The 20,072-nt window shown below is 45.3% G+C and overlaps 1 protein-coding gene across 1 annotated transcript in view; it reads right to left on the reverse strand.

Annotated features, from left to right (window-relative positions):
• NFKB2 (nuclear factor kappa B subunit 2) overlaps nucleotides 1–14,047 on the reverse strand; it is an 84,382-nt gene extending 70,335 nt beyond the window's left edge. Inside the window, exon 1 of the mRNA XM_077454483.1 lies at nucleotides 13,919–14,047. The gene's annotated coding sequence lies outside the window, so the exon portion shown is untranslated. The remainder of the gene's footprint in view (nucleotides 1–13,918) is intronic.
• Between the last annotated feature and the right edge of the window lie 6,025 nt (nucleotides 14,048–20,072).

Below are 20,072 nucleotides of genomic sequence, written 5' to 3' on the forward strand. Positions count from 1 at the left end.
GCTTCAGCGGACTTTTTCAGCGTGCAGTCTGGCGTACTAAGTATTTCGGATTTTTCGAAATTCTGTCCGTCGTACTTTGGTTTCAGCGGACAATCCGCTCGTCAGTAGGCTAGTTCGACGGACTAAGAATGGCGCATGCCCAGAAAGGATTTACACGGCGGAAGGGTGCTTTGCTGTGTATTGGACTTCCTATTTCTAGTCCCGTCGTACGCGATGTACACGTCATCGCGCAAGCTTTCGACGGACTGTTTGTGCATCCGTGTGTGGTCAAGTCCGTTCAGTCGAAAGTATGACGGACTGTCCGTCGGATTGTATGACGGACTAAGTACGCCATACAGTCCGCTCGTGTGTACGCGGCATTACAGTAGCCTTTGATTGCCAGCCTAAGGCACAACTGTGCAATAATATTGCTGTCTAATCAGCATCTTGATATGCCACACCTGTGAGGTGGATGGATTATCTCGGTAAGGCTAGGTTCACACTATTGCGATGCGGGAACGCCGCGAATCCGCGGCGTTTTCCCGCATCGCTCACCTACCGCCGGCAGTTCACACTGCCCTATGCGGACGGCTGGGGGTGTCAATGTTATGTTAATGACACCCCCAGATCCGTCGGCATATCGCAGTGCGATCTGCCGACTCGCACAGGAATCGGATCGCATGGTGTGAACCCCCATGCGATCCGATTCCGTTGCGGACCCAAAAAAGGGTCCTGTGCGAGTTTGCTGCGGGACAGCTGCGAGTTCAGCCATACTATCTGTATGGCTGAACTCGCAGTGCTACGGAGATCGGATGTGATTTGCTGTGCGAATCACATCCGGTTCTCCCCCCGCAGCGGTGTGAACCCAGCCTAAAGGAGAAGTGCTCAATAACACAGATTTAGACAGATTTGTGAGAAATAGGCCTTTTGTGTACATAGAAAAAGTCGTAAAATATTAGATAATATATATATACATACATACCATACACACACACACACTATCTATAATATATATATATATATACATACATACATATATACACACACACACATACACATAATTGATTTCTTGGCCATTTTTCTGAGAATATGAATGATGACACAAAAACATTTCTTTTTAAAATCATAACAGAAACTACCCAAATGAATGAGCCACTAGCGCTTATGCGGGGCTCCATGGGACAGTACATAGGGCGATAGTACAGAATGTTCCCCCCTCTCTCCCTCATTCTTTTAGGTTGCCCCAGGTGATGTGATATGTGCAGCGGCAGGGCAACAGGTCCCGATTGGCTGAATCGGGTGGGATTGAGCTGGGCTGTGTCTATATAAACCGACGGCTTTCCCGCTCGGTTCACCGCCTGAGGAGACCCTGCTGAGGATGGACCCTGCGCTGCTCCCACCCTCCCTCCCTGAAATGTATACAGAGGTTTGAATTTGTCATGGCATTTTTTAGTGGGGTTTGTCATCCAGTTTAGTTCTGGATGGACTACGTGAGATTAACCACTTACAGACCGGACCATTTTGCTGGTCAAAGACCAGACCACTTTTTGCGATTCGGCACTGCGTCGCTTTAACTGACAATTGCGCGGTCGTGCGATGTGGCTCCCAAACAAAATTGACGTCCTTTTTTTCCCACAAATAGAGCTTTCTTTTGGTGGTATTTGATCACCTCTGCGGTTTTTATTTTTTGCGCTATAAACAAAAATAGAGCGACAATTTTGAAAAAAAAAAGCATTTTTTTTACTTTTTGTTATAATAAATATCCCCCAAAAATATATAAAAAAACATTTTTTTCCCTCAGTTTAGGCCGATACGTATTCTTCTACATATTTTTGGTAAAAAAAAAAAAAATAAAAAAAAATCGCAATAAGCGATTATTGATTGCTTTGCGCAAAAGTTATAGCGTTTACAAAATAGGGATAGTTTTATGGCATTTTTATTAATAATTTTTTATTACTTTTTTTTACTAGTAATGGCGGTGATTTTATTGTGACTGCGACATTGGGGCGGACACATCGGACATTTTTGACACATTTTTGGGACCATTGTCATTTATACAGTAATCACTGCTATATAAATGCAGTGATTTCTGTGTAAATGACACTGGCAGTGAAGGGGTTAACCAGTGGGTGGCAGTGTAGGGGTTAAGTGTTCCTAGGGGTGTGTTACTAACTGTGGGGGGTTGGGGTTTAATTTAGTTTACAATGTACATGGAGCAGAGATCAGCGTCACTAGTTGCTAGGCAGAATGGAGAAATGCTGTTTACAACGGCATTTCTTCATTCGGCCGCTCCGTGAGACGATCGCGGGGATGCCCGCGGCGATCGAGTCCGTGGGTCCCGCGACCGGACTCACGGAGGTCCCGACCAGCACGGGAGCGCGCCGCCGGTGGCGCGCTCCCGATGGCAGGGAGGCAAATTTAAAGGGACGTACAGGTACGCCCATATGCCTGCCAGTGCCATTCTGCCGACGTACATCGGCGTGCGCTGGTCGGGAAGTGGTTAATTAATTTATGGTTATGAATTTTAAGTTTAAAGATTTTGTTACGAGTGATTATTGTTATGTTGGGTAACCCCTTAATAAATGGCGTGGCCATTTTTTGCCAAAAAAATGAAGATTGTTTGTGTCTCGTTATTTTATATCTTTATGTATACCTAATTTTAGTCCTTTGTGCTGTCCCATGACCCTGATCAAAAGTTTACATATTGATTTTGGCCTGGTAACATGCACACAAGTTGACACAAAGGGGTTTGAATGGCTATTAAAGGTAACCATTCTCACCTGTGATCTGTTTTGCATCATTCATCCAATGCTGCACTGACGTTTCTGGATTTTGAGTCATGGGGAAAGCAAAAGAATTGTCAAAGGATCTTCAGGAAAACGTAGTTGAACTGTATAAAACAGGAAAGGGATATAAAAAGATATCCAAGGAATTGAGAATGCCAATCAGCAGTGTTCAAACTCTAATGAAGAAGTGGAAAATTAGGGGTTCTGTTGAAACCAAACTACGGTCAGGTAGACCAACTAAAATTTCAGCCACAATTGCCAGGAAAATTGTTTGTGATGCAAAGAAAAACCCACAAATAACTTCAGGTGAAATACAGGACTCAATGAAAACATGTGGTGTGGCTGTTTCAAGATGCACCATAGGAGGCACTTGAAGAAAGATGGGCTGCATGGTCGAGTTGCCAGAAGAAAGCCATTACAACGCAAATGCCACAAAGTATCCAGCTCACAATACGCCAAACAGCACAGAGACAAACCTCAAACCTTCTGACACAAAGTCATTTGGAGTGATGAGACCAAAATTTTAGCTTTTTGGCCACAACCATAAACGCCACATTTGGAGAGGAGTCAACATGCCTATGATGAAAGGTACACCATTCCTACTGTGAAATACAGAGGAGGATCGCTGATGTTTTGGGGATGTGTGAGTTACAAAGGCACAGAAAATTTGGTCAAAATTGATGGCAAGATGAATGCTGTATTTCATCAAAAAATACTGGAGGAACATTTGCATTCATCAGCCAGGAACCTGTGCATGGGACATACTTAGACATTCCAACATAACAATGAACCAAAACACAAGGCCAAGTGGACCTGTCATTGGCTACAGCAGAATAAAGTGAAGGTTCGGGAGTGGCCATCTCAGTCTCCTGACCTCAATATCATTGAGCCACTCTGGGGAGATCTCAAAACGTGTCGTTCATACAAGATAGCCCAAGAATTTACAGGAACTGGAGGCTTTTTGCCAAGGTCAATGGGCAGCTTTACCATCTGAGAAGATAAAGAGCCTCATCCACAAATACCACAAAAGATTTCAAGCAGTCATTGATGTTAAAGGGGGCAATACACGGTATTAAGAACTGGGGTATGTAAACTTTTGATCAGGGTCATTTGGGTAGTTTCTGTTGCCATTATGATTTAAAAAAAGTAAACACAGTTAATTGATAATAAATGGCTTCCGCTAAACACTAACCATAAGTGAAAGAAGAGTTTTTGTGTTATCATTCATATCCTCTGAAAAATGGCCAAGAAATCAAAATTTCTGTCAGGGTATGTAAACTTATGAGCACAACTGTAATAAATTATAATTATATATATATATATATATATATATATATATATACATATACATATACATATATATATATATATATATATATATATATATATATATATATATATATATATATATATATATATATATATATATATATATATATACACACACACACACACACACACACACACACACACACACACCAGTTACCGGTAAATATGACATGTTTGTTTTTTAAAATAGAAAAAATCCTTTACAAACTCTTTACAAGGCTGCTGTCAGTTTATTACCTTTGCATAAAATTCAGCTCAAAGGAAAACCTTTTTTACTTTCTACTTCCTGTTTCATTAAGCAGGATTTCACCAGGAAGGATGACGTGGAAAATACAGTTGCAATATAGGGAAGATAATCATTGTAAATATATACTTTGCTAAAGCTGGAGAGCTTTTGGTTGTAAAATGGTATAGATCATAACCACTGTAATCCTTAACCTCATGCTATTGTTTATACGGAGCTCATTAACCCCTTAGGCCTCCTGCACACAGTACTGATGTGGACAGAATTTCAGGTGTATGTTTTGTGTGTATTCATGCACGTATATGCACACACAGTACCTTCCTAGGAAAAATGTATTCCTATTTATGCTCATATGCGTGTATTTGCACCAGTGCAAAAAACTGACCTGGAAAGCAGGTTTTCTTATTTATTTATTTTTACTGAGGAATACTCGGCACTTGTTTACACAAGCTAGCTATGAGTAAGCACTTTTGGTAGTGTGAAACGCATTAGCTATTGTTGCTTTGTTGTGACCCACTTTTGTGTGATTCTGCTTCACGAATAAAAGTCATTTGAATTTATCTTGGGAGTGCGGCCGTCCAGAGTTCTTCAATTATTTGCAACAAGTATATGCCGCACCTGCACCTGGGTTTCTCCATTCCTGGAGGGGCTGTTTTCTTGGATAGCTGCAGACATTATGCCGGTATAACTACATAAAGTGTGCCTTTTCTCATAATTGCTACACAGCTGTCATGTGACCCAGCTCTTTGCCAAACTATCTGCAGGGAAATTTCAGCAGGAGCTTCAAGTCCTCTACTAGTCTCTACATGTTCAAAAAAGAGGAGGAAACAGCCTTTGGAATACAGGGGGAAAATACATAATTAAGATCAAATAAATGTTTTAGATTGTCATACAAAAAATACATATTTGAACTTAAATCTTTATTATTTTTGTGCAAAAACATGGTGAGGAGATTCTACCAATCACAGCCTGTTTCATTCCCCTCCAGCCTGTGTCTATGGTTTGTATGTGTTTAGAATTACAGGAAGGTGAAGCCTCCAGAAATCAACATGTAATAGCCCAGTCCCATTGTTTTTAGCTTTTTAGTGGGCATGGAGGAGGAAAGAGTGGACTGGCATTAATCCGGAGACTATATAACCACATGTGTGACTCTAAAGTCACATGGGCTACACAGATAAGAAGAAGGAAGAAAAGAACAGCCTGTCATAGTGACTTCAGCCTGGGAACACACAGGAGTGGTGCAAGAAACTGCATGCAAATCAGACAGGAAGTGTGCTGCATTCCTCTTCAAACGGAATGCAATTCTTTGCAGTGCGATTTGAGAGTATTCGTTTCATGTGGGCTCAAATCGCCCTGCAAAGATATTGGTACTTGACCGAAAGTATCGTACTTGTACTCGCTGATAAAAAAATTATATTGGTGCATCTCTACTTGAAAGCATTGAAAAGCATTTATGTATTGTACCATGCTTTTGTCCCCCTGATGTAGATTATGAATTAAAGCACGTTAGGGCTTATTCTTAGTTTTAATATTGAGGCAACGCAATTGCCGTTATGTTAGTCAGCATGGTGATCTTCTTTGTGATTGATGTCATCATCTAATCTATGATGATTTATATGATGCATATTTTGATCTTAATAAGGATTTAAAGTGTTACTAAACCCACAACAGTAAAATATGTCTGTATATGCCGTAAAGCATGCTTGTTTACTCACTGTGGAACCTAAGGGGTTAATGCTCTTCATTGTGTAAAAAGGCTGTTTGATCCTTTCCTTCTTTTACTGTCCATTGTTACTCTGCTGATAGAACAGAGCCTTGGAGGCACTCTGGTGTGTATTGACAGAGTTGTTTGTTTTCTTTGGGAGGGTACATGTGATCTTCACAGGACCAATCAGCACTGTCCAGACAGAAAGTCAGGGGTCATGCAGCCTAATAAGGCAGTCAGAGGAGAATAAAACCTCCTGCTACAAGCTTTAAGCAGTGCTCAGCTGGACACTGATAGAAGTCACAAGACTGCTATATATACTGCTGATGAAAAAGGGTATTTAGCAGTTTATGTTTACTAAAATAATTGCATTTCCATGTTCTGTGTACTGTAGGAGACCAGATATAGTGAATGCAGGGTCCTGGGTTTAGTAAAACTATAAAGCGGAGGTTCACACAAAAATGGAAGTATAATACAGGTATCTGCACCCACTTCCAGGCATAGACTCTCGCTGGAGTCACACCCCTTCACGCCTCCCCTGTTCTGGGAAACACACACAGTGGATCCAAGCTTTAATAAACCTTGTTCAGATTTTAAACACAGAACTTCTAATATAGTTTTACTTTGTGCCTAAAAAATCCCAACCAAGAAAAATAAGGTTTTTGTTCACACATGCAGGGATGAGGCATTGTAATCAATCAGACTAGACTATTAACCTTTAGGGTCCTTTCACTGATCCGCCCCGTGGATATCCGCTTGCTCAGCGGGGATCGCCGGAGCGATCTCCACTGAGCAGGCAGATGGCAAGTCAGTCTCTGCACACTGCACAGGGACGGACCTGTCACAGCGCCGTTTTCCCCTATGGGAGATCGGGTGACGGATGGAAAAATAGCTTTTTCTTCCGTCACACTTTTTTGGATCGGAGCGGCTCGGATGTCAGCGGACATGTCACTTCTGACATCCGTCACTCCATAGAGCTCCATGGAGCATCCGTTCAGGTCCCCCTGAAAAACTGACAGGTGGACCTGAACGGATCGTCTGTGTGAAAGGGGCCTAAATCATTTAATTAAAAGTCAGCAGCTATGGTATTTGTACTTTTTTTCCCCACACAGCCTGAAGACCCCCTTTAAAGTGGTTGTAAACCCTGCTAAAAAAAAATAAAACCTGCAAGACAAAGGCATAATGAGCGAGTATGCATAGCATACTAGCTCATTGTGAATTACTTACCCGAGAACGAAGCCCTCGCAGCCGTCCTGGTCTCCCCCTCTGGCCAGCGACATCTCTCAGGGGCTTACTTCCAGGTATCGTGGCTCCGGCGCTGTGATTGGCTGAAGCCGCAATGACTTCACTCGCACGCATGCGCACGTGCCACCGGTAACAGGACACAGACTGAAGCAATGGCACATACGTGCCATTGCTTCAGTTTGCCCCAGTGCGCATGTGCCAATGTCATTGGCACATGCAGGGGACAGGGGATATCTCCTAAGCCATGCATCCTGGGTAGCTACAGGTAAGCCTTAATATAGGAAAAAAGCCTATACAGCAAAAAGTTTAAAAACAGGGTTTACAACCACTTTAAGTAGCTACAAGACTAAGTGATGGCTAGTTTTTAATTGTAAAGGGTCAAACGAACCTCAAGGAGGCCTGCATGTTCTTACAAACCTCCAGGGGGCAGGTCACCCTGGGCATAAAGGGGTTAAATGAAGCCAGGCATTATTCAACCTAAAAGACCAGAGGCAGCAGCACTGAAAGAGGGAGCCAGTCTCAGGGGTCAGTATCAGAGAGGAGGCGAGTATTACATCATAAGCCACTTTTTGTTATAAAAATCATGGGAAATCTATTAGTGCTCTAAAGGTAGAGTGGGGTTTTAAACACTGGACCGCCAAAACACATCAATACTTTTCTAAGAATTACAAACTTTGCCTCGCTACGCATCCCATTCTTTCTAATTATCCCTATTCACACTTGTATGCTTAGTCACTCTATGCTCAAAAAAGTACTTTTTTTCTTTTTTTTAACCGTATTGAGGTGTTTTTAGACCTTCCATGGGAATAAGCCTGTAAACGGTTCTATATCCCCTTGCCCAACCCAGGAAACAAACCCCTAAAGCTTAATATGTGTGCAAAAAGGCCTTTAAAAAGGCTTCAAAATAACTGGAAATTCGCACAGCTTAGGTGTGAATGCAGGCTAAAAGCAAAACTACTTTGTTTTCATTTGGATAGTGTAAGGGAGGATTATAACCCATCAGAGTTTTTTGCCATCTGTGTCAACTTCCTGTCCTATAGCCAAACAAAAAAGGAAGTGCGAGGAAATTCCTCCAATGTTACAAAAAGCCTGTTTATCGGCAGAACCTGTGGGGACACAAGTTCTGGTGATAAACAGGGGAAAATAAGAGGGAGAGGGGAAGGAATAGTCACAGCAGTAAAAAAAAACACATGCAAAACGTATTGAAAATAAATAAAAATAAAATAATTGAGAAATAACCATGGCTACCACTAGTCGGCACAAATCAACCCCATCGATCTACAAAACCCAACACCGGTCATATATAGATCAGAGAAAAACACATAAAAAAATAACAAGCATTTAGGCGCTGAGACCAAAAATCTGTGGTAGTAAATGATGCCTAGCAGTTATACATGTTAAAAAACATTACAATAGCAACAGTAATAATTTATTAGAAATCATAAAAACCTATGGTGAAAATGTGCAATAAATAGCAAAGGGTAAAGGCGACATTAAAAAGATAGAAGACTGCTACAAATGTATCATATTCTTATGGACGTCATAACAAAGATCTCTGGTGATTTAACCTAGTGTAAATAGTTTGGAGAAAAAGCTACAAACATTACAACAGCGGACCCTTAGGGCCGGTTCACACAGCGAGGCGATGCGAGGCGACACGGCTCGCCTCGCCTCGCTCCCGCAAGTCGCCCCCGTTCTGTACAATGGAACCGTTCTGAGAGGAGCGACTCGAGTCGCTCCGACTCAGAAAAAAGGTTCCTGTACTACTTCGGGGCGACTTCGGGGGCGACTTGCATTGACTTCTATACAGAAGTCCTCTGCAAGTCGCCGCTGAGGTCCCCGCAGGTCGCGGCGAGGCAAGTCGGAGACGCCTCGCCGCGCCTCGCTGTGTGAACCGGCCCTTAGAACTATAGGCAAAACTTTTTTTTTTTATTATTATTTTGGATAGAGCAAAGGAGGCTTATAATATATATTATATATTTGCCATCTGTGTCCCATTGCAGAGGATTCCCTTCACTTTCTGTCCCAGAACCAAACAGGAAGGGAGAGGAAATCCCTGCAAATTAAAGGAATTCCTTGGGGTCGCCCAGGTCACCAGAACTAGTGTCCCTATTGGAGGATTTTCCCTCTATTACTTTTTTGGGAACAACCCAAAATGTAGGTTTTCTTTCACTTTACATGAAAAATGGTAAACAGGACAAATAGAGAGGGTGAATCTCCCTAACGAGGACACAGACAGCAATAAAAAAATGACAGGTGTTCTAATCCACCTGTACTCTATCCTAACACCTTTTGTTATACTTTAACTCAGATTGTCAGATAATTTACTACCGCTTACAGCTTGTCAGAGAAATGAGAGGGGGGGTCAGTGAGGAGAGATCTGCTGATTGGAAGGAAGGGACACACCCCCTTCACACAAGAACAGAGCTGAGGCTGTCAATCAGCTGGAGGTCCCTCCCCTGTCACCTTTTTACTCCTGGTGTTGGGTAAAACTTGTTAGAAATGATTCATGCAGATAGCAGAGGAATGAATCAGCAGAGAGAGATGACACTTAGTGCTCTTAAAGTGATTGTAAAGTCTTTTTTTTCACCCTATAAAAATAACAAACCTGTTATACTTACATTCTCCATTGCAGTGGATTTGCACCGAGCAGCTCAGTCCCTCTTCTGTGCTCCTTGCCCTTCCCTTCAGTGCCCCCACAGTTAGCAGCTTGCTATGGGGGCACCGAGCCGAGTCACAGCTCCCTGTATCCACTCAGACACGGAGCCCCGACCCAGTCCCGCACCTCTCTTCCATGAGTGGCTGACTGATTGCCCATGGCACCGCTGCTGTGTCTCAGCCCATCAGGAAGGAGAATCTGGATGCCTGAGACACTCGTGGACATCTCTGGACAAGGAGGGAGCTCAGGTAAGTGTCAGGGGGGCTGCTGCACACAGAAGGCTTTTTATCTTAATGCGTAGAATGCATCAAGATTAAAAAAAGTCTTCTGCCTTTACAACTCCTTTAAAGCATAACTAAAAGGCAAAACCGTTTTATAGGTTTTGGATAGAGAGAAGAGGGACTAGAACACCTGACAGTTTTTACTGCTGTCTGTGCCCCCCATTAGGCTGGATTCACACCTACGCATTTTTAGTGCTTTTTGCATTTTGCAGGTTTGCACTACAGTCCATTTAACATTGTTTCCTATGGAACACGTTCTGTAGTGCAAATCTGCAAAATGCATAGGTGTGAATCAAGCCTTAGGGAGAGTCACCCTCTCTATTTGTCCTTTTTACCATTATGATTGAAAGTGAAAGTAAAAGAAAATCCCAAATTTTGGGTTGTCCCCATAAAAGTAATAAAGGGGAAATCTTCCAATGGAGATACTAGTTCTGGTGACCTGGGGGTCCTCAAGGAATTCCCTTAAAGAGGAAGTAAACCCTGATGGGTTTACTTCCTCTTTTTTTCCCTGCAAAGGTAAAGCATAATGGACTACTATGCATCGCATAGTAGCTCATTATGTGTCACTTACCTGACACAGGAGCCAGCGAAGTCGCCGCTGTCACCTGTAGTCCGCCGCATCCATCTTGGTTGTGGCGTCTCTCGCAGCTCCGACGAATGACAGCGGAGAAGCCGCGATGACGTCACTCCCGCGCATGCGCACGGGAGTCGCGTCTCGGAGCTCCGACGCTGCCATTCGCCGGAGCCGCGATGACGTCACTCCCGCGCATGCGCACGGGAGTAGACAAATTTGGCAAATCCATTCTTGGACTTGCCGCATTTAGTGCGCCTGCGCGCCGCTGTCTACGGCGCATGCGCCGTAGACAGCGGTGCCCATTTTCGGGCAAATATCTCCTAAACCATATAGGTTTAGGAGATATTACTTGGACCTACAGGTAAGCCTTAATCTAGGCTTACCTGTAGGTCAAAGTTGTTTGGAAGGGTTTACTTCCATTTTAATTTGCAGTGTTTTCTTCTTACTTTCTGTTTGGTTATGGGACAGGAAGCGACGGGAAATCTTTGCAATGGGACACAGATAGCGAAAAAAAAAAAATCTGACCGGGGTTACAACTCTCCCTTAGGCCCCTTTCACACTGGGGCGGTTTTAAAAATAGCGCCTGAAAAAAAACAGCCCCTTTCACTCCAGTGTGAAAGCCGGAGGGCTTTCACACTGGAGCGGTGCGCTGGCAGGACGGTGAAAAAAAAGTCTTGCTAGCCGCATCTTTGGAGCGGTGAAGAAGTGGTGTATTCACCACTCTTAAACCGCTCCTACCCATTGAAATCAATGGGGCAGCACGGCTATACCGCCGGTTTTAACCCTTTTTCGGCCGCTAGCGGGGGTTAAAACCGCTCCGCTAGCAGCCGCATACCGCCGCTAAAACGACGGTAAAGCGCCGTTAAAAATAGCGGCGCTTTACCGCCGATGCCCGCACCACCCCAGTGTGAAAGGTGCCTTACTCTATCCAAAATGAGATAAAAAAAAAAAAGTTTTGCCTATAGTTCTACTTTAATTGAGACAAGTACACATTATAGAGTGATATGCTTTGTTTTTCATGTCAGCTTAATTACTCATAGGCAACAACCACTAACTACTCTTTAGCAGATTCACAGGGATACTGTTAATGGCAGTGTGTTTTTTTTTTTTAGGTGCACGAAACCACATGGTGCAGTCCCGTTTTTAAAACCCGGTTGGGGACTTTCTCCTTGAATTTCCCACATGTACAGCTAACCAGTCAAATAAATAGGCTGCTCTACCCATGCAAAACGCATGACCTGCCCTAATGTGACCCTAGACTACGTGTGTTAACATCGCTCTAGGTCCGTCTCCTATTTCCACCTCCACTAACACACTAACCAGGTGCTGGCCCCCGTCCATCCCCGATTCTAATGCACAAAAAGGAATCTGGTTGGCGGCACGTCCAGTAAAATCACCTTTATCGCCGTAAAAAGCGTTAGCTGGTGATGCTGTTCCTCTCTATTTGTGTTTTTAGAATTGATTTATGGACTTGCAGAAATAAAGGTGAATTTACTGAATCTAGAGACTAAGGCTTCGTTCACATTTGGCGTTTTGGGATCTCGGGCAAAAGTGCTGCAATTCTGCCCCTGATATCAATTCACACTGCAATCGCAAAAAACGCATGTTTGGCTGTCATACATTTTCAATGGCACCTAAAGCTAGGTTCACACCCATGCGTTTTGCAGTGCGTTTTTAGTTTTGCACGTTCACATCTGTGTGTTTTCAACTGACGCGTTATTTGGAAAGGCTCAGGGACATTTTTTAGTTCTATAGACTTGAATGGAAACACAGCAGAAATACATCAAAAATGCAGTGCTTGCGTTTGTAATGCATTTTACACTGGCTTGTCCTACATGACAACAAAAAAAGTGTGAAAAAAACGCATCAACCGCAACCTACCCTTTAGGCCTGGTTAACACTGGTGTGATTTGTCATGCGATTTGACAGTTCCAAATCACATGACAAGTTTCACCCCATTGCTGGCAACGGAACGTCAAATCGCTGCAACTCAAAAAGGTTCCTGCACTACTTTTTTTTCCCCCAATTTCATTGGCACTTGCATAAACTGCTGATAAATTAAGTCGCAAGCCGCACTGAAATCAGCGATGCAAATCGCACTGATCTGTGTCTTTGAATTTGCACTGAAGTAGTGAGATTTCAAAGCCACACCAGTGTGAACCAGGGCTAAATGTGGTGCAGTGTTCTCATGATAAATCGCGCAGCAAACCGCAACGTGCAAATCTTGCTGCCCAAAAGAAGAACTTGCTCCTTTTTCAGTAACAAGCTTCGCACTTTGAAAATCACGGTAAAACCGCAGCACGTTTTAGGGTGGATGCCGCCTAAACATGCATTTTGAGGCTGCAGTGTGATTTAAGATCACGGGGAGAATCGCAGCGATTCTGTCCAAGAATCAAAAACTCTGAATGTGAATGGTGTGGAATAATGCACGTGATTCGTACAGCAATCACACCGCATTCCTGTGTACATCGCATGCAATGTCTGTGCGGTGCTATTTGAGCCAAACATTTTGTATGGCTCAAATCGCATGGATGCCGTGTGATTGCTATGCAGTGTGATGTGAGGAAACTCAGCAAATCTTGTGCGTTTCCCACATCGCAGTGTGAACCAGGGCTTAAAGTCCCTTGATTGTGGATGCACATTGTGTCCAGAAAGTTGGTCCCCACCCAACGACCACCTCATTACTCTTCTCTTTGGAGAGGACCCCCAACTCTTCACAATATTTCCCAGTCTATAGACACCAACCACACTGGACAGCTGGGACATGTAGTTCCTCAGCACCTCACCTAGTCCTGTGCTAGAGGATACACTGTCCATCTATACACACACCACAATGAAAAAATAAAAAATTTATAATAATAAATATATATATATATATACATATATGCACACATATGATATATGCACACATAGTGTGTGTGTGTGTGTGTATATATATATATATATATATATATATATATATATATATATATATACACACATATATATATACACACACACACATACTGTGCACTTCTAGGATATACACACACAGGGAGAGGCATGCATTGCACCAAATATATATAGAAATACATATAAATGTATAAATGAAGACTAGTCAGGGAGACTGCACTCACCTCTGTTGAAGGCTCCGGCCCGGTACTGTCAAGTTCCTCCTGTCCAGGGAAAGTACCGAACACTCCGAAGTAGGGGATTTCCAGTGACGAGCCGCCTTCTCCCTCCCCTCAGAAACTAGCATGTCATTCATTGGATACACAATCTCCTAGACCCGCCTCCTGCTCCCGCTTCGCCCCGTGAAAGACAAGCAGATGTTCAGTCAGATTAAGCGACCTGTCAGAATTGGTAAATAAAGTGACGTTTCGTCGCCGCCATTTTGCTACACCCCCACACTCCTTCACAGTAATGATACACTGAGAAGAGGGCAAGCGGACATCTTGTTACACCCAGCGGAGTTTTGCATTTCACAGTTATTTTTAACAGGAAACGGAGCCTATATGATGAAATACAGTATTTGGAAATCTATTGGACTGATTACATGTTGAATTATAAAAGCAGCGGTGTTCTGTCATATTAGCAAACTTGTGAGGTCAGCAGGTTTGCCGTTGCCTTTAAAATTCAACATCTAAACAGTCTGTTGGATTTCTATATATATACACTGTATTTCACCTTTTAAGCTCCGTTTTCTGTTAATAATAACAGAAATACTAAACTCCAGTGGGTGTAACAAGATGTTACTTACAGATGCTGTCCTTAGAAACGTTCCTGATCCCCTTGTACACTTGAGGAAAACATTGGAATTTTACACTCAGCTGTCTCTATGTTTATTTAACCACTTCAGCTCTGGAAGATTTACCCCCCTTCATGACCAGGCCAATTTCCGCGTTACAGCACTGCGTTACTTTAACATATGTGATGCTGCACCCAAATTAAATTGATGTCCTTTTTTCCCTACAAATAAAGTTTTCTTTTGATAGTATTTGATCACCTCTGCAATTTATATTTTTTGTGCTATAAACTGTTGGGTCTTTCTTTGCCCACCTCCCAACACAACCACCACCACCCCCATCTTCTCCCCCCCCACCCAAGCAGCGCAGCACTACCACCCCCCAAGCGGTTGTCGGCGCTGCACCAACATCTCTCACCCCTCAGGACGGCACGGCACTACCACCCCCCAGTCAGTCTGCGGCACTGCACCAACATCCCTCACCTGCCAGGCGGTCGGCGGCACTGCACCAGTATCCCCCACCCCTCAGGACGGCACTACCACCCCCCAGGGCAGCCAGCGGCACGGGACCACCACCTCCACACTCCCCGAGACAGCCATCGGTATGGGACCACCCATCCCCCACTTCCCTGGGCGGCCAGCGGTACGGGACCACCACCCACCACTCCCCCGGGCAACCAGCGGCATGGGACCACCGCCCCCCACTCCCCCAGGCAGCCAGCGGCACGGGACCACCACCCCCCACGGTAGCCAGTGGAACAGGACCACCACCCCCCATTCCCCCGGGCAGCCAGGGGCACGGGACCACCACCCCCCCACTCTCCCGGGCAGCCAGCGGTACGGGACCACCACTCCCCCAGGGCAGCCAGTGGTATGGGACCACCACCCCCCACTCCTCCGGGCAGCCAGGGGCATGGGACCACCACCCCCCACTCCCCCGGGCAGCCAGCGGTACCAGACCACCACTCCCCCAGGGCAGCCAGCGGCATGGGACCACCACCCCCCCCTCCCCCGGGCAGCCAGCGGCACGGGACCACCACCCCCCACTCCCCCCAGGCAGCCTGTGGTACAGGACCACAACCCACCACCCCCTACTCCCCCGGGCAGCCAGCGGTACAGGACCACAACCCACCACCCCCTACTCCCCCGGGCAGCCAGCGGCACGGGACCACAACCCCCCACTCCCCCAGGCAGCCAGCGGTACAGGATCACCACCTACCACTCCCCCGGGCAGCCAGCGGCACGGCACTTACCCGATCTATGTGGCGGGCTGTGGTGTCCTCCAGCACAGTCCTTGAAGGCGGCAGGGCACAGGCAGCGACTCCCTCCACCGCGTCTCCTCTCTCTTCCACCTAAGTGCTGGGCATCCAATACCTGCCTCCTTATTGGCGGGGAGGAACTTTAGTGTGAAAATAGCGAAAATGTGTTCGCTATCGTCACACAACTGGGTGGGCTCAGAGTGCAATGCTCTGCGCTCCAAGTCAACACTTTTTTGAAGCCTATTGGAGCCTCTGGCTCTGATCAGGTGCTTCAAAAAATAAATAAAAACCCACCCTGCATTGGAATCCATGGTTCGCCACTCTGATATGTAGATCAGGGGGCCGGACGCCTGTATATGGAAGGCGGCACCCATGCACCCTCTATGGATGGGCCACCACTGCTATAAACAAAAATGGACTGAAAAGTTTAGAAAAAATATATATTCTTTTTACTTTCTGGTATAAAACATCCAATAAAAAAAATGAAATTTCTTGATAAATTTAGGCCAATATGTATTCTGCTACATATATTTGGTAAAAAGAAATCCCAATAAGCATATATTAAATGGTTACAGCATCTACTCTACAAACTATGGGATATATTAATCAAGTTTTTATTTATTTATTTTATACTAGAAATGGCAGCGATCAGTGACTTATAGCAGGACTGCGTTAATGCAGCGGACACTTTCCCTGGAACCAGTGACACTAATGCAGTGATTAGTGCTAAAAATATGCACTGTCACTGTACTAATGACACTGGCAGGAAAGGGGGTTAACATCTAGGGCAATCAAAGGGTGAACTGTGTGCTGCTTTTACTATGGGAAGTATTAGATTCAAGTCTCTGCTTTGCAGGAACACACAATCCATTCCTTGCCCCCTGTCAGAACTGAGATATGCCTTGATAGGTATATGATCAGCATATCTCAGTTCTCTGTGTATTGCCAACGATCGGCAGGAGCCAGGCACCCGCAGATAGGCTCCTGCTGTGAATTATGACAGCAGAAGCGGCCCTCTGGCGACGCACGTGCCTCCTACAAGCAGAATCACATGTATACACGTGATCCAGCACACAGCTGCTACAAGAGGTTAAAATGGATAAAAATCATGCTAGCTAGCCTCTGTCTTGGTTTATACAGATAGGTTCCTGAACTTTTATTGTAATGTATAGTCCTATAATAAGGTGACTAGATTTTTAACCACTTCAGCCCCGGAAGAGTTGGCTGCTCAATGACCAGGCCATTTTTTGCGATACGGCACTGCGTCGCTTTAACTGACAATTGTACGATCGTGCGATGCTGCACCAAAACAAACTTGATGTCCTTTGTTCCCACAAATAGAGCTCTCTTTTGGTGGTATTTGTACCCTTTGAGAAAGTCACGTGACGGTGAGGCTACGCATGAGGGAGAAGGAGACTGTGACAGCGCACGAGTGAGTCTGGCAGCGCAGCGGTTGCAGACTCAGGCTGTTCGATCTGACTATTCAATGCGCTCGTTTATCATCCTAATAGTGAGTGGCTCTTCATGCTGATTCCTAGCCTTTCTCTGTAACATTATTGCGCTATATTTGTTTTCTCGTTTCTATGAAGGGAACAACTTATCTGGAGTGGATGGAATAATAGCATATCCCCCTGTTTTTGGATGATCCATCTGGTTTGTGCCTGGTTAATAGGGATGAGCCGAACACCCCCCGGTTCGGTTCGCACCAGAACTTTCGAACGGACCCCAAATTCGTACGAACGTTAGAACCCCATTGAAGTCTATGGGACTCGAACGTTCGAAATGAAAAGTGTTAATTTTAACGGCTAATATGCAAGATACTGTCCTAAAAAGGGTTTGGGGACCTGGCTCCTGCCCCAGGGGACATGGGTCAATGCAAAAAAAACTTTTAAAAACAGCCGTTTTGGCGGGAGCACTGATTTTAATGACTATTAAAGTGAAAAAAAAAAAGTGAAATATTCCTTTAAATATGGTGCCTGGGGGTGTCTGTAGTATGCCTGTGAAGTGCCACGTGTTTCCCGTGTTTAGAACAGTCCCTGCACAAAATGACATTTAACGGAAATAACGTCATTTAAAGCTGCTTGCGGTTTTAATGTTATATCTGGTTCCTGCAATATGGTTGAAAATCATTGAGAAAAATGGCATGGGTAGCCCTGCCTGCCCATTACCAGCCCCTTTGGGTCTTGTACGCATATTAAGGGAAACCCCGTACCCATATTAAAAAAAGGAAATACGTGTGGCCCCCAGGCCCTATATACTCAGAACAGCAGTATACAGGCGGTGCAAACAAGACAGGGACTGTGTAGGTTTGTTGTGTTAAGTTGAATCGGTTTGTAATTATCAACCAACATTTTTAAAGTGTAGCTCCAGTCAAAAAAACGATTTTTAAGCTTTTTGGAAAACATAGGGAAGGGTTATCACCCCTGTATAATTTGTTTTGCCGTCCGTCTTTTTCAGAGCATGCAGACGTCTTTGTCCTCGCTGCCGGCGCTGTGATTGGCCAAGCATGTGGGGTCACAGTGCAGGCTTGGCCAATCATGAGCCAGCAATGCACTGCGCCATCGCAGTGCATTGTGGGCCGTGAGCGCCACACGAATTTGGTGCGAACGGCCCATAACGTTCGGAATTCGCCGAACAGGCGAACAGCCGATGTTCGAGACGAAGCTCATCCCTACTGGTTAAGTGTGGAGGTCTTCCTGGGATATCACCACTAGGGATGAGCTTCTTGTTCGAGTCGAACATACGTTCGACTCGAACATCGGCTGTTCACCCGTTCGGCGAATTCCGAACGCTATGGGCCGCTCGCGCCAAATTCGTGTGGCGCTCACGGCCCACAATGCACTGCGTCATCGCAGTGCATTGCTGGCTCATGATTGGCCAAGCATGGACTGTGACCCCGCATGCTTGGCCAATCACAGCGCCAGCAGCGAGGAGAGCCATGATTGGCCACAGGCAGGAGGCTGTGTAGTACACGCCCCACACTATATAAGGCCGCCAGCGCGGCAGCCTAGTGTAATGTGTTGGCGTCTGAAGCAGTTAGTGGGTGTTCTGTGTACCTTCAACACAGTACACACCAATCGTTTTCGGCCGATTTTTGATCTTGCTATTGTGTAGTGGTTGTTGTCTGTGTGCCCTGACCGCAGTATACACCGCTATATTCACCTCACCTATATAGCTAGTGATCTATCTTTTATAATAGAGCCTGCAGTCAGTAGTGTTAGGAGCTTGTGCGTGCTGTCTGCGTGCTCTGTACCCAGTACAAACCGCTATATCCACCTACATAGCTCTTCTCTATTTGAGCCCACTTGCCATCTGCAGGAGTTATTGGAAGTTGGGTGTGCCTCCAGCTCAGCACAGTATACATCTGTATATACCCCTTTATCTCTGGTGTTCTATAAAAAAGGCATCTGCAGGAGTTAGTGGGTTTTTTGTGCCTCCAGCACAATATACACCTGTATCTACCCTTTATTGCTGTTCTCTAATAGAGGCATCTGCAGGGCTTAGTGGGTGTTGTGTGACTCAATTACAGTATACCCCTTTATCTCTGGTGTTCTATAATAAAGGCATCTGCAGGGCTTAGTGGGTGTTGTGTGACTCCATTACACTGCTGTTTTACCCAACTCCCTTCAGGCCATCACCATGTCTGGAAGGCCAGCAAGGAGAGGCAGACAGGCGCGAGCCGATAAAAGAGGGCAAGCAGGCTCTGTGTCTAGAGACAACAGTGCTGGTCGTGGACGCGGTGCATTGTCATCAGCACGTGGCCATGGGACACGCTTGTCCTTCTTTTCGGCAGCTGGACATGTTGAACCGCAACATGCCAACGACTTGGTAGAGTGGATGACCAAGTCCTCTTCATCCTCCTCATCCTCTCTCACCCAGTCTCAGGGTACTAGCAAAGCAGCTGCCAACGCATCGTCTTCCCTCCTCTCAATGTCATCATCAGTGACTCCTTCCCTAGACCCACCACGTCCTCCTGAGGAGTCTCCTGAACTCTTTGAGCACAGTGTTGGGTACATGCTCCAGGAGGATGCCCAGTGTTTTATGGGCTCTGATGATGACACTCAGCTAGAGGAAGGCAGTAGCGTGAGCGCAGAGAGAGGGGATGCTCAAGAAGGACAGCAATCTGGCAGTCATGTTCCACAAGCTGCAGCATACTGCCAGGTTTGCTACAGCGATGAAGAGGGAGGGGATGATGAGGGCACTGACTCCACGTGGGTGCCTGGTAGGAGAGAGGAGGAGGAGGAGGAGGCACATGTCCAACGAGGCAGGATGCCCTCCGGGGGCCAG

This window comes from Lithobates pipiens, unplaced genomic scaffold, assembly GCF_037356315.1.
Source record: "Lithobates pipiens isolate NorthernLeopardFrog02 unplaced genomic scaffold, aLitPip1_a1.2 Scaffold_25, whole genome shotgun sequence".
In the NCBI taxonomy this organism is placed as follows: domain Eukaryota; kingdom Metazoa; phylum Chordata; class Amphibia; order Anura; family Ranidae; genus Lithobates; species Lithobates pipiens.